The sequence below is a fragment of the Rattus norvegicus genome, chromosome 9 (assembly GCF_036323735.1).
Source record: "Rattus norvegicus strain BN/NHsdMcwi chromosome 9, GRCr8, whole genome shotgun sequence".
NCBI lineage: Eukaryota > Metazoa > Chordata > Mammalia > Rodentia > Muridae > Rattus > Rattus norvegicus.
The window spans coordinates 58,361,786-58,373,453 of record NC_086027.1 but is presented as its reverse complement, the minus strand read 5'-3'; the positions used below and the strand labels follow the sequence as shown (position 1 = coordinate 58,373,453).

The 11,668-nt window shown below is 38.1% G+C and overlaps 1 pseudogene; it reads left to right on the top strand.

Moving 5' to 3' along the window:
• The first annotated feature begins 8,872 nt into the window (after positions 1-8,872).
• Rps7-ps13 (ribosomal protein S7, pseudogene 13) lies at positions 8,873-10,044 on the top strand (annotated as a pseudogene).
• Positions 10,045-11,668: the final 1,624 nt, after the last annotated feature.

Genomic DNA, 11,668 nt, shown 5'->3' with positions numbered 1-11,668 from the left:
TCTTCTCATTGAGTCCTGGATTTCCTGTATGTTTTGGACCAGTAGCTTTTTCCGCTTTACATTATCTTGGACAGTTGAGTCAATGATTTCTATGGAATCTTCTGCTCCTGAGATTCTCTCTTCCATCTCTTGTATTCTGTTGGTGAAGCTTGTATCTACAGCTCCTTGTCTCTTCTTTTGGTTTTCTATATCCAGGGTTGTTTCCATGTGTTCTTTCTTGATTGCTTCTATTTCCATTTTTAATTCCTTCAACTGTTTGATTGTGTTTTCCTGGAATTCTTTCAGGGATTTTTGCGATTCCTCTCTGTAGGCTTTTACTTGTTTATTAATGTTTTCCTGTGCTTCCCTAAGTGTGTTCATGTCTTTCTTGAAGTCCTCCAGCATCATGATCAAATATGATTTTGAAACTAGATCTTGCTTTTCTGGTGTGTTTGGATATTCCATGTTTGTTTTGGTGGGAGAATTGGGCTCCGATGATGGCATGTAGTCTTGGTTTCTGTTGCTTGGGTTCCTGCGCTTGCCTCTCGCCATCAGATTATCTCTAGTGTTACTTTGTTCTGCTATTTCTGATAGTGGCTAGACTGTCCTATAAGCCTGTGTGTCAGGAGTGCTGTAGACCTGTTTTCCTCTCTTTCAGTCAGTTATGGGGACAGAGTGTTCTGCTTTCGGGTGTGTAGTTTTTCCTCTCTACAGGTCTTCAGCTGTTCCTGTGGGCCTGTGTCTTGAGTTCACCAGGCAGCTTTCTTGCAGCAGAAAATTTGGTCTTACCTGTGGTCCCGAGGCTCAGGTTTGCTCGTGGGGTGCTGCCCAGGGGCTCTCTGCAGCGGCAGCAACCAGGAAGACCTGTGCTGCCCCTTCCGGGAGCTTCAGTGCACCAGGGTTCCAGATGGTCTTTGGCTTTTTCCTCTGGCGTCCGAGATGTGTGTGCAGGGAGCAGTCTCTTCTGGTTTCCCAGGCTTGTCTGCCTCTCTGAAGGTTTAGCTCTCCCTCCCACGGGATTTGGGTGCAGAGAACTGTTTATCCGGTCTGTTTCCCTCAGGTTCCGGCGGGGTCCTGCCGCTCCTGGGCCCTCCTACTTATGACCTTCTTAACGTTCTCCATCATCATTATAAAATGTGATTTCAAATTTCAATCTTGCTTTGCTGGTGTGGTTAGATATCCTGTGTTTGTTTTGGTGGGAGAACTGGGCTCTGCTGATGCCAAACAGTTTGCTTGGGTTTCTGTGCTTGCCATTCACCATCAGGTTGTCTCTGGTGTTACCTTTTCTTGCTCTTTCTGATGGTGGCTTGACCCTCCTGTAGGCCTGTGTGTCAGTACTCCTCTAGAACTGTCTTCCTGTTTTCTTTCGGCAGGATCTGGGAACAGAGTGTTCTGCTCTCAGGCATGTAGTCATTCCTTGAGGCTTGCTTTCAGCTCTTGGCAACCATGAGGGTCTGGCCCCTGACTGCTCCTAGGTCCCTGTGTGCCGTGGGCACAGATGGCACTAGGCATCTTCTTCTTGGGTTGGGAATGTGGGCAGAAAAATAGTCTCCTCTGGTTTCTCAGAAGTGTCTGATCTTCTGAGGTTCCAGCTCTACCCATACCCCCATGGGATTTTGGTGCATGGAGCTGTTTGACTGGTTCAGTTCTGTTCTGGTCACAGACCTGGACCTCGGGCTCCTGCAGCTGACTGCACCCATATTCCTTCCTCTAGAGGAACTATGCAGTTTCCTCTTGGAACAGGGATGTGGGCAAAGATGGACAGAGGTGGCAGTCTGCCCTGCGGTCTCAGGATTGTCTGCACTTCTGGGTGTTTAGCTCTCTCTCTCTCCCATGGGATTTGGGAGCAGGGAGCTGTGGGATGGGATCAGATCTGTTCCGAGCACAACCAGAAACTGGAAGTGCCTTGTCCCAAAAGACTTCTGCCTCTGTGTGTCCTGAGTCCACCAGGCAGGTCACTTGGATCAGAAAAGTTGGTCTTACCTCTGCTCTCAGGCATGTAGGCGCTCCTGGCAACTGGCTTTCAGCTTTTGACGAGGGAAGCAACGCTAGTTTCTGTTTCAATGACCTGTCCATTAGTAGGAGTGGGGTGTTGAATTCTCCCATTATTACTGTGTGTGGTGCAATGTGTACTTTGAGCTTTAGTAAAGTTTTTTTTTCATGAATATGGCTGCTCTTGCATTTGAGGTTTTGATTGAAAGTCTATTTCATTGGATATTAAGAAGGCAACTTCAGTTTGTTTCTTGGGACCATTTGCTTGGAAGACCTTTTTTCAGCCTTTTACTCTAAGGGAATTAGTCTTTGTTACTGTGGTGTGTTTCTTGCATCCAGAAAAATGCTAGATCCTGTTTGCATATCCAGTCTGTTAGCTTATGTCTTTTGTAGGTAAATTGATCCCATTAATATTGAGAGATATTGAAGACAGATGATTGTTAGTTCCTATTATGTTTGATTTAGTAGGTAGCATTATGTGCATGTAATTCTCTCCTCTTTGTTGTAAGATGATTAATATTTTGTCTTTTCTTGGTGTAAGTAACCTGCTTGTGTTGGAGTTTTCCTTATAGAATCCTCTGTAGGCCTGGATTGGTAGATAGATGCTGTTTGAATTTGATTTTGTCCTGGAATATTTTGGTTTCTCTATCTTTGTTTATTGAAAGTTTCACTGAGTGTAGTAACCTGACAAATGGGCTGACATTTGTGTTCTCTTGGAACCAGGCTTCTTTGTCTTTTAGTGTCTCTGAGAAGTCTAGTGTAAGTTAGATAGGTCTACCTGTGACTGTTACTTGGCCCTTTTCCCTGTGATGTCTTTAGGGAAGCAGACTAGCTGGCAATCTGCCCCAGCAAAAGTCACCAGCCAAAAGGGGCAGAAATTTTTTTCTATATATGCACTTTCCTTAACTAATTAATTGATAATTATCTAACCTAATTTTTCAATCTAGGTAATTGAAAAAGTCTCTATGATAGTACTAATTCTTGGGTTATTTTATTTTAATGTTTTACTAGTATAAGGAAATGATTTGAACAACTAATTGCTGCAATTATGTACTAAAATAAAATTTCACTGATATTTAACCCTTACCAAAATTATTTTATTGGTATAAGACATTCATGGCAGAGAAGTCATAAAGAACCTAATTGTGCTTTCAGGTTCTGCTTATGAATTTATTAAATTCTCTACAGTTTTGAAAACTTGTTAATTTGGGGTTGACTTAGAAACTTAGCAGATATTTTTGCATGTTGCATAAAAACATCACATATTACTTTAAACCATTTGACATAATTTTGCATGTGTGCCATCAGTTTAATCAAAATATTAAAGATGCCCATATTCCATAATTTTCCCAATGTATTTTTATTTGTGACTTTCACATACATCTGCATAAGCCATATTTTATTGTTATTATGAATTAGTTTGAATTACTTATTATTTGAATTGTATAAAATTTATAGAATTATAAATAAATACAATTTTAAGTCTGTTTCTTTTCACATAATTGTATGTGATTATTATAGCATATGATATATTTATTTATTCATTGTTTTTAAATTTTTCATTTTATTTTTGATTTTATGTATATGTTTCAGATAAGGTACATGCAATTGTAAATGTAAGCACATAAAGAGTCCAGAAGAATATATCAGAATCTGGAGCTGGATTTAGAGGGCATTCTGAGCCACATGATATAAGTGCTGGAAACCAATTTTGGGTCTTCTTGGAGAGCTGTGAATGCTATGAACCACTATTGGAAAGGTATCTCTCCACCCACTATTACTTCCTGTTTGATGGGCCAAGTAAGTCAATCTCTCCTCTCTCTCTCTCTCTCTCTCTCTCTCTCTCTCTCTCTTCCTCTCTCTCTCCTCTCCCCCCTCTCTCTCTCTCTCTCTCTCTCTGTGTGTGTGTGTGTGTGTGTGTGTGTGTGTAATATAGAGAAGAATGATTAATACATTTGAAAACAGTCAAAAATGGTCAGAAGTGTTTTAGGAATCACTTTTGGTGTAACACCCTCACATCAAAAGCATGTGGTACATTTCTTGGTTCCCTGGTCTTCAGTCCTGATCTACAGTTTGTAGCATTCAATCTCTGTATCTCAGTTACTTGAACTACCTTGCTGTCTTTCTTAGGAATCAGGTGTTATTCACAGAATCTCAACTACAGTGTACTTTAATCTAATTCTTATAATCCATCTCACTTCTACACCTAGCAGTTTTTCTTTCTCTGAGAACTCCAGCTAAGAACGCAATAGCACAAAAGAGGAAAGAAGTAGAAATATTATCTTTTTCTTCCTTTATGCATGTATGTGTGTGTTTATGTGCGTGTGCATGAGAGTGTGTGAGTGCATGCCCATGAGTGTGTGTGTGTGTGCGTGTGTGTAGAGGTTATTAGTGTGTAAGTATATGTACCCCTATGCATGCATGCATGTAGAGGACAAAGGATGAGCTTTGATGTCATCTTTAGGAATGCTGCAAATAATTTAGTTTCTAAGACAATGGGAAAAGAGTTCCGTGAAGAAATAAGAGATTAAACACATTGGATTATCTGACAGGACTATGCAGAAGACCCCTTTACCAAAACTCATCTGAGCCCCGGCATTCCTGAAACACTTCACACTCAGTACGCAAATACTCATGTACATGCAAACACAGCCATGGAAGTTCCTTTCTCAGAACTCTAGAAACTGACTTCAGCATAGAAAAACATTATTAAAACTTGCAAACTTTATTTAATGAAGCTCTTTGGAGGCTACTCATATGGTGGTTTCCAAAATATAACTTAATTTTCAGAAATAGTTTCTTTTTTCAAAAATAGTTTATGAATATTATTACTTCATGCATCTCTAAAGCTACAAAGCAACTGTCAAGGTCTTTTCTGTAGGTGGTTTGTCTAAAATACGTGTGAGTTTGGCTTTGTAAAGTATGTTTTAAAACTGGAAACATCAATAGTTAGAAATCAGAGACCTTAGGGTCCAATGTAAGAAGATCCAGGAAGATCTAAACTAGATAAATTGTCAAAGGTGGAGAGGTGAGTGTACACAGAATATACATTGAGCAAGTGAACATTCGATGAGCTGAAGTCAAAGGGAAGTAAGAGGAATATTCCTGCAATTCTAACTTTCCAGACACTCAGGATTCAATTTTGTGCAGCACAGCTCAAAACAACATCAAGTAAGAACAAAGGCTGAGTAAATAATCACAGTGCTGAGAAAATAGTCTCTTAAAATACTTTAAAATAGGAATTTTATTTAGCAGTAAAAGAGTCCTCACAGCACAACCCTAGAGGGTCAGACTGAGTAGGAAGGTCAGTAAAAGGATGAATTTAAAAAGGAGGAGGAGGAAGAGAAGGAGAAGGCGATGACAACAACGACAATGACAATGATGACAATGACGATGATCATTATCGTCATCACATCACCGTCACCACCACCATCATCATCATCACCACTACCACCACCACCATCATCATCACCATCACCACCACCACCGCCATCATCATCATCACCACTACCACCACCACCACCACCACCATCATCACCATCACCACCACCACCACCACCATCATTATCACCATCACCATCACCACTACCACCACCACCACCACCACCATCATCATCATCACCACCACCATCATCATCATCACTACCACCACCACCATCATCATCATCATCACCATCACCATCACCACCACCACCACCATCATCATCATCAGTGGAGCTTTGGGTTGAGGGAACAGGAATGAAGCCCTGAGGGCCAGCAGAAAGAATAGAAACAGGTAACCTTGGGAGGTAGAAGGTAGGGGGACCCTCCAGAATATACCTGAGACCTGGGAGGTAAAAAACTTATAGGCCTCAAACACAGGGACCTTAGATGAAATACCCAACATTGAGGGGAACTTGTAGAGCCCACCTCCAGCAGAAAGACAGGGCATCAATTAGAGGGATAGGGTTGTCAGCCCACAGTCAAAAATTCTGACCCATAATTGTTCCTGTCCAAAAAAAAAAAAAAAAAAAAACCCTGCAGGGACAAAAACAGAGAAGACCCTGAAAAAAAGAAGGTCTAGTGACAGGCCCAAATTGGGATTCAGCTCAAAGGGAGGCCCCAAGGTTTGACATTATTACTGAGGCTATGGTGTGCTTACAGACAGGAGCCTAGCATGGCTGCCCTTCGAAAAACCCAACAAGTAACTGAAAGAAACAGATGCAGATATTTACATCTAACCACTGGACAGAAGCTGCTGACCCCTGTGGTTGAATTTAGGAAAAGCTGGACGAAGCTGAGGAGGAGGGCAACCCTATAAAAGACCAGCAGTCTCAACAAACCTGGTTCCCGGGATCTCGCAGACACTGGATCACCAACCAGGCACCATACACTAGCTGATATCAGGCCCCCAACACATATACAGTAGAGGACTTCCAGGTCTGGGTGCAGTCAGAGAAGATGCACCTAATTCTCAAGAGACTGAAGGCCTCAGGGAGTTTAGAGGTCTGGTGGGGTGCGGTATTGAGGGGTAGGGATATCCGCATGGAGACAGAGGACAAGGGGCAGGGCTGGGATGTGAAACACTCAGAGGGTGGACTGGGAGTGGGATAAAATCTGGACTGCAAATAAGGTTAAATAAAAATAATTAAAAAAAACAATAAAACAAACCAGGTTTTGGCTGGATCTAAGTAAGCTATAGTCTAGTGAAGCAGTTTCGCTAGTGTATAACCTCACTGTTCAGGAGAAAAGCAGCATTGCACATGCAAACAGCAAACAGAAGGAGCTCAGTTAGTGCTTCAGAAGCAATGTGCAAAAGCAAAAGGAAAAAAATAGGAAAACGGGCCTCTATGAGCGCCCTGAGAGTTCCTGAGAGCGCAACAAGGAAAAAGGCTCATGAGTTTCTCCACTTAATGATTCAGGCAATCGGGCAGTCCTTCAGGTATTTACAAAATGTCCTCTTGCTGTCTTTCTGATCCCAATACAAGCACATTTAACTTGATAGACAGACAGATAGACATACAGACAGACAGATGCTTTCAAATAAAGAGAAGATAAAATAGACAAGAAAATCCATTTAGGATGCAGATGCAAAGGAATTAAAAATAGGTTTATAAGGACTTAAAATGAAAAAAATCTGCAGAAAAGGATAAAAACATACTGAAGATTATTTCAGGTTGTTATGGTAAATTTACAGATAAATAAACATAGGAATTTTCATTAAAAATTAGGTCTATTTGTCATTCTGTAATGTTTCTGTATGTTAAATTTCCAAAAAGTCAGAATTTAAGAATGACTATCCAAGATTGACCTGGATTACATAATGATTCTTTTATTTGCTAAGTAATTTAAAGGACTGATTAAAAAAGAGTATGCAATATCGTGTCAGATATTTCAATGAAATATTTTTAAAGAAAGGAAAATAATCTATTCATTGACTATCAGAAATAACCAGAATTTTTTTCAGCTATTATAGAATGATGCCATCTAAAATCAACAAACATAAACTATATAAACTCTTTCATAGTTTATCAGAGACACTTTGAAAAGGTAAAAAAGTATATAAAGTTAATTTAAAATATACTTTGCTAAATCTGTTACACTGTACATATTTTGTTTCACTATGGAGCAAAAAAAAATATCATCTGGGAAAAATAACGTACCAGTAATTCCATTCGCTCCTGTGAAATTCATCCACAATAAATTGAGGGATATTAAGATGGAAACCAATTCTAAATATATTGGTATTAATAAATGTTCTTAAAATATCCTCACAAATTTCTCCTCACTCCGTCCAAGACTTAATGATTACATTTTAAATCTGCGTGTAACTCTTCTTAGAAACTTTGTATAAAATTTAAGTTCTTTGTACTGTGAACCTGTGCGTGTCACAGCATGGTTACTTTGAGCAGGGAGGCAGCAGACGGTCTCCTCTCTCTGGAGCTTCCAACTGGCTCCTGCAGCCCGTGCTCCCAGTGAGCATTAAGAGACAGACTTAATGCTGCCCTGTCTTTGTGTCTAGGTACCTGAAATTTCAGCAAGCTTAGTAAGTACCCTTTTGTAAGATAACTAGAAATCAAAGTAGGGGGGTGGAGGGAAAAAAAGAAATCAAAATAACACAACAGTAAATTATTGCAAATCTTTGTACATACTTCAATCAATTGATAAGGAGCACAGGTTATTAAAGAATTAGCTATTTATTTCAGCAATGCCACAAACAGAAGGAATTTTGTGTAACAGAACATTTTAGCAGTTACAATCTTTCTGAGTGAAATGGGTCTCTGTATTCGGAAATAAATGCCATGGTAGAATAGTGCAAAGAAGTGATCCTCTTTTTCACAAACACCTCCTGAACTTGGATTTTTATCTTTTAGGTTAGCATAGCTATCATGGTAGAAGTAGTTTTCATGTATTCAGATAAAATAGTTTCTTGTTGGATATAGAAAATTGAATACAAACATTAAGCTGACAAATTTTTTAAAAAAAATAAATTTTATTCGTTATCACAGAGTTGTAAATTTTCTGTGCCATCTACTACAAGACAATTTGTGGATAAAGCAAAAAGTCATTGTCATTTCACTACTATATCCATTTTAGAGTCTATGACTTAAGCCTTACCTAACCAGAGGTTCTTGAACACAATAATGTTTACTGCTTTACATAACTTTAATTTGAAAAAGGGTGTGTGTGTGTGTGTGTGTGTGTGTGTGTGTGTGTGTGTGTGCGCGCGCGCGCGCACGTGTGCATAAGTGTGACTAAATCAGTATAGAAATTAAGTCATTTTGAAACTCAACATTAAAGTCATTTTTCAAATATCTTGGATGAAACATTATATAATCCTTACACTTCAGAATTTTGAAATATGGGATTCCATAAATGTCCTTGAGGATTAAAAGTTCTAATGACCCCTCTTTCTAAGCCCGCAGTCTGTAAGAACGAAGCCATGTTCAGATCGAGCACCAAGACTGTGAAGCCCAATGGTGAGAAGCTGGACGAGTTCGAGTCTGGCGTCTCTCAGGCAGTGCTGAGCTGGAGATGAAACTCAGATCAGAAGGCGCAGCAGCTGTGGGAACTCAACATCACCATGGCAAAGGAAGTTGAAGTCAGTGGTGGTCGGAAAACCATCATAATTTTTGTACCAGTTCCTCAGCTGAAATAATATCAGAAATTCCAAGTCCAGTTAGTTTGTGAATTGGAGAAAAAGTTCAGTGGGAAACAAGTAGTCTTCATTGCTCAGAGGAGGATTCTGCCCAAGTCAACCTGGAAAAGCCGTGTGAAAAATAAGCAAAAGAGCCCCAGAAGCCACACCCTAACCACAGTGCACGACTTGAGGATTTAATCCTCCCAAATGAAATTGTGGGTAAGAGGATCTGTGTGAAACTGGATGGCAGCCAGCTCATAAAAGTTCATTTAGACAAAGCCGAGCAGAACAACGTGGAGCACAAGGTCGAAACTTTTCTGGTGTGTACAAGAACCTCACAGGCAGGGACGTTAATTTTGAATTCCCAGAGTTTCAGTTGTAAAGAAAATAACTGAATAAAGTGTCATTCATAGTAAAAAACAAAACAAACAAACAAACAAAAAAAAAAACAAAAAAAAGTTCTAATGACCAACATTAAATCGACACTATAGATTACAATTCTGAGAACATGTTTCCATTTAAAGAGAAAACAAAATATAATATAAAAAAGAATATTGCAACATGCTTTACTTTACTCGTTGCTTTGTTTTCATTAGCTTAGGGGCAAAATATTAATTCGTTTCTAAGAACAGTTATTTATTTTAATCTTTTAAAAATAGATTAAATGAAATAACATCCCTATTACAGATATACAAGGCATTTATATTCTACCACTGGCTACCATTGAAATGTTTGGAGTATTTTCTTTCTTTTTGATGGAATGTTTACAAAAAACCATCTGTCTTGTTATAACTATTGTTCTATGTTCTATCTTTTGCTCTCTCGTTCACTAAATTGATAGAGGTTAGTATTTTTAGTTATCTTGCAGCTGAAGTTTTTTTTAACTATTTTTCAAACTGGCAATATACCAACAGTGTTTAAGTTTGAATAAAAGAAATAAATTTTTATAACTGGTATATTCAATTGTCTTTATCATACATTAGGGTAAAATGCAATGATAAATATATGTATTCACCCATAACAATAAAAGGAAATAAAAGGCTAATTACCATTTAAAGTATTAAGTATCTAAGAGAGAATTTTTTTAATTCTAAATAATAAAAATATCTCACTCTACTAATAGAACAATAAAACTCACAAGAAGGTAAGTGGATGGAGAAGGTAGAATTTTATGTATAGTTTCAATAACTATATAATTTAATAATTTCATTAGTTGTTTCTCTTTTTTTGTTTCCTGACCTATTCTCAAATTCTGTGGTTCACACAGAAGATCACTTTCTGTTTGCTAATGGACACCATTAGTTGTCATTTCCAGCGGTCACTTAATTAATATCTGTGTGAGTGCAGGAAAAGAACAAACTGGGTAGGTTTATGCTGACTCAAATAATTATTTCTCCACAATACAAAGAGAAGGGGAGTAAGGATTTCCCAAGAATAAAATTATTGGGACTTTGTTGTATTAAAAACTAAGAAGAAGGGGTTGGGGATTTAGCTCAGTGGTAGAGCGCTTGCCTAGCAAGCGCAAGGCCCTGAGTTCGGTCCCCAGCTCCGAAAAAAAAGAAAAAAGAAAAAAAAAACTAAGAAGAAATGCTGTAGATAATAACATTAAAAACAAAAACCCTGATTTTGTATAACCCTGAAACTGTTTCTGAAGAATCACGAGTTTGACATTGAACCTGGTCTACACTGTGAGATACTTTCACAGAAATACGTACAACACCTCAACACACACTTTCAAAACAAAATTTTAAAATAACCAAAGAAATAGGTACTTTGTGTTGAGATGATAGTTTTATTTACTATTTTCTTCCCATATCATATAAATTATTTAAGCATATGCAAATTAAAATTAGAAAAATTTTGAAACATTTCATGCTTTTTCACATTTTGAAACAGAAGAAAAAAACCTATAAATATGAAGTTCGAATTTGCACATAAAGACTCAGTTTTACCGAATATGAATTCATACATGATTCAATATAAAATATTAAATATTATTAATATTATGATGTTAGAGAATATTGTTGTAAGGAATGTTACAAATCTGACCAAGTAGAAAACAGACCATAAATTGAAATCTCAGAGGATCCATGGGTTATTTACATTTTCCTCTCTCACAAAATTGTGCCTACTGGTTTCTGTCATGCAATACTGAAACTAAAAAACAATAGTAATTTCTAAATTAAATCAATGTTCCTTACATAAAATGAAGATGAATCTAAAGAAAATTACTTGGGTGATAGTGAGGAGGAGTATTTCAAAGGCAGATGTATATATGTGAAATTAAGTGTTTGGGAGATGGCTAAGCAATTAAGAACAATCACTGTTCTTGCAAGGGTCATGGGTTCAGTTTACAGCACACACAGCAGGTCTATCAACCACACTGAGGGCAGGCTCCACGCCCAGGAAGGGTTATCCAACACAAAACAGATTCAATGTTTTTGTATTCCTTTTCTTTTGGTTTGATTGGGTATTTTTCTTTCTTATTATTTTTGTTTGCTTTGATTTTCATAGTTCTACTTTTTATGTGTGTTTTGATTTTCATGGGTTTCTTGAGAAGAAAGGAGAAAGAGAGAG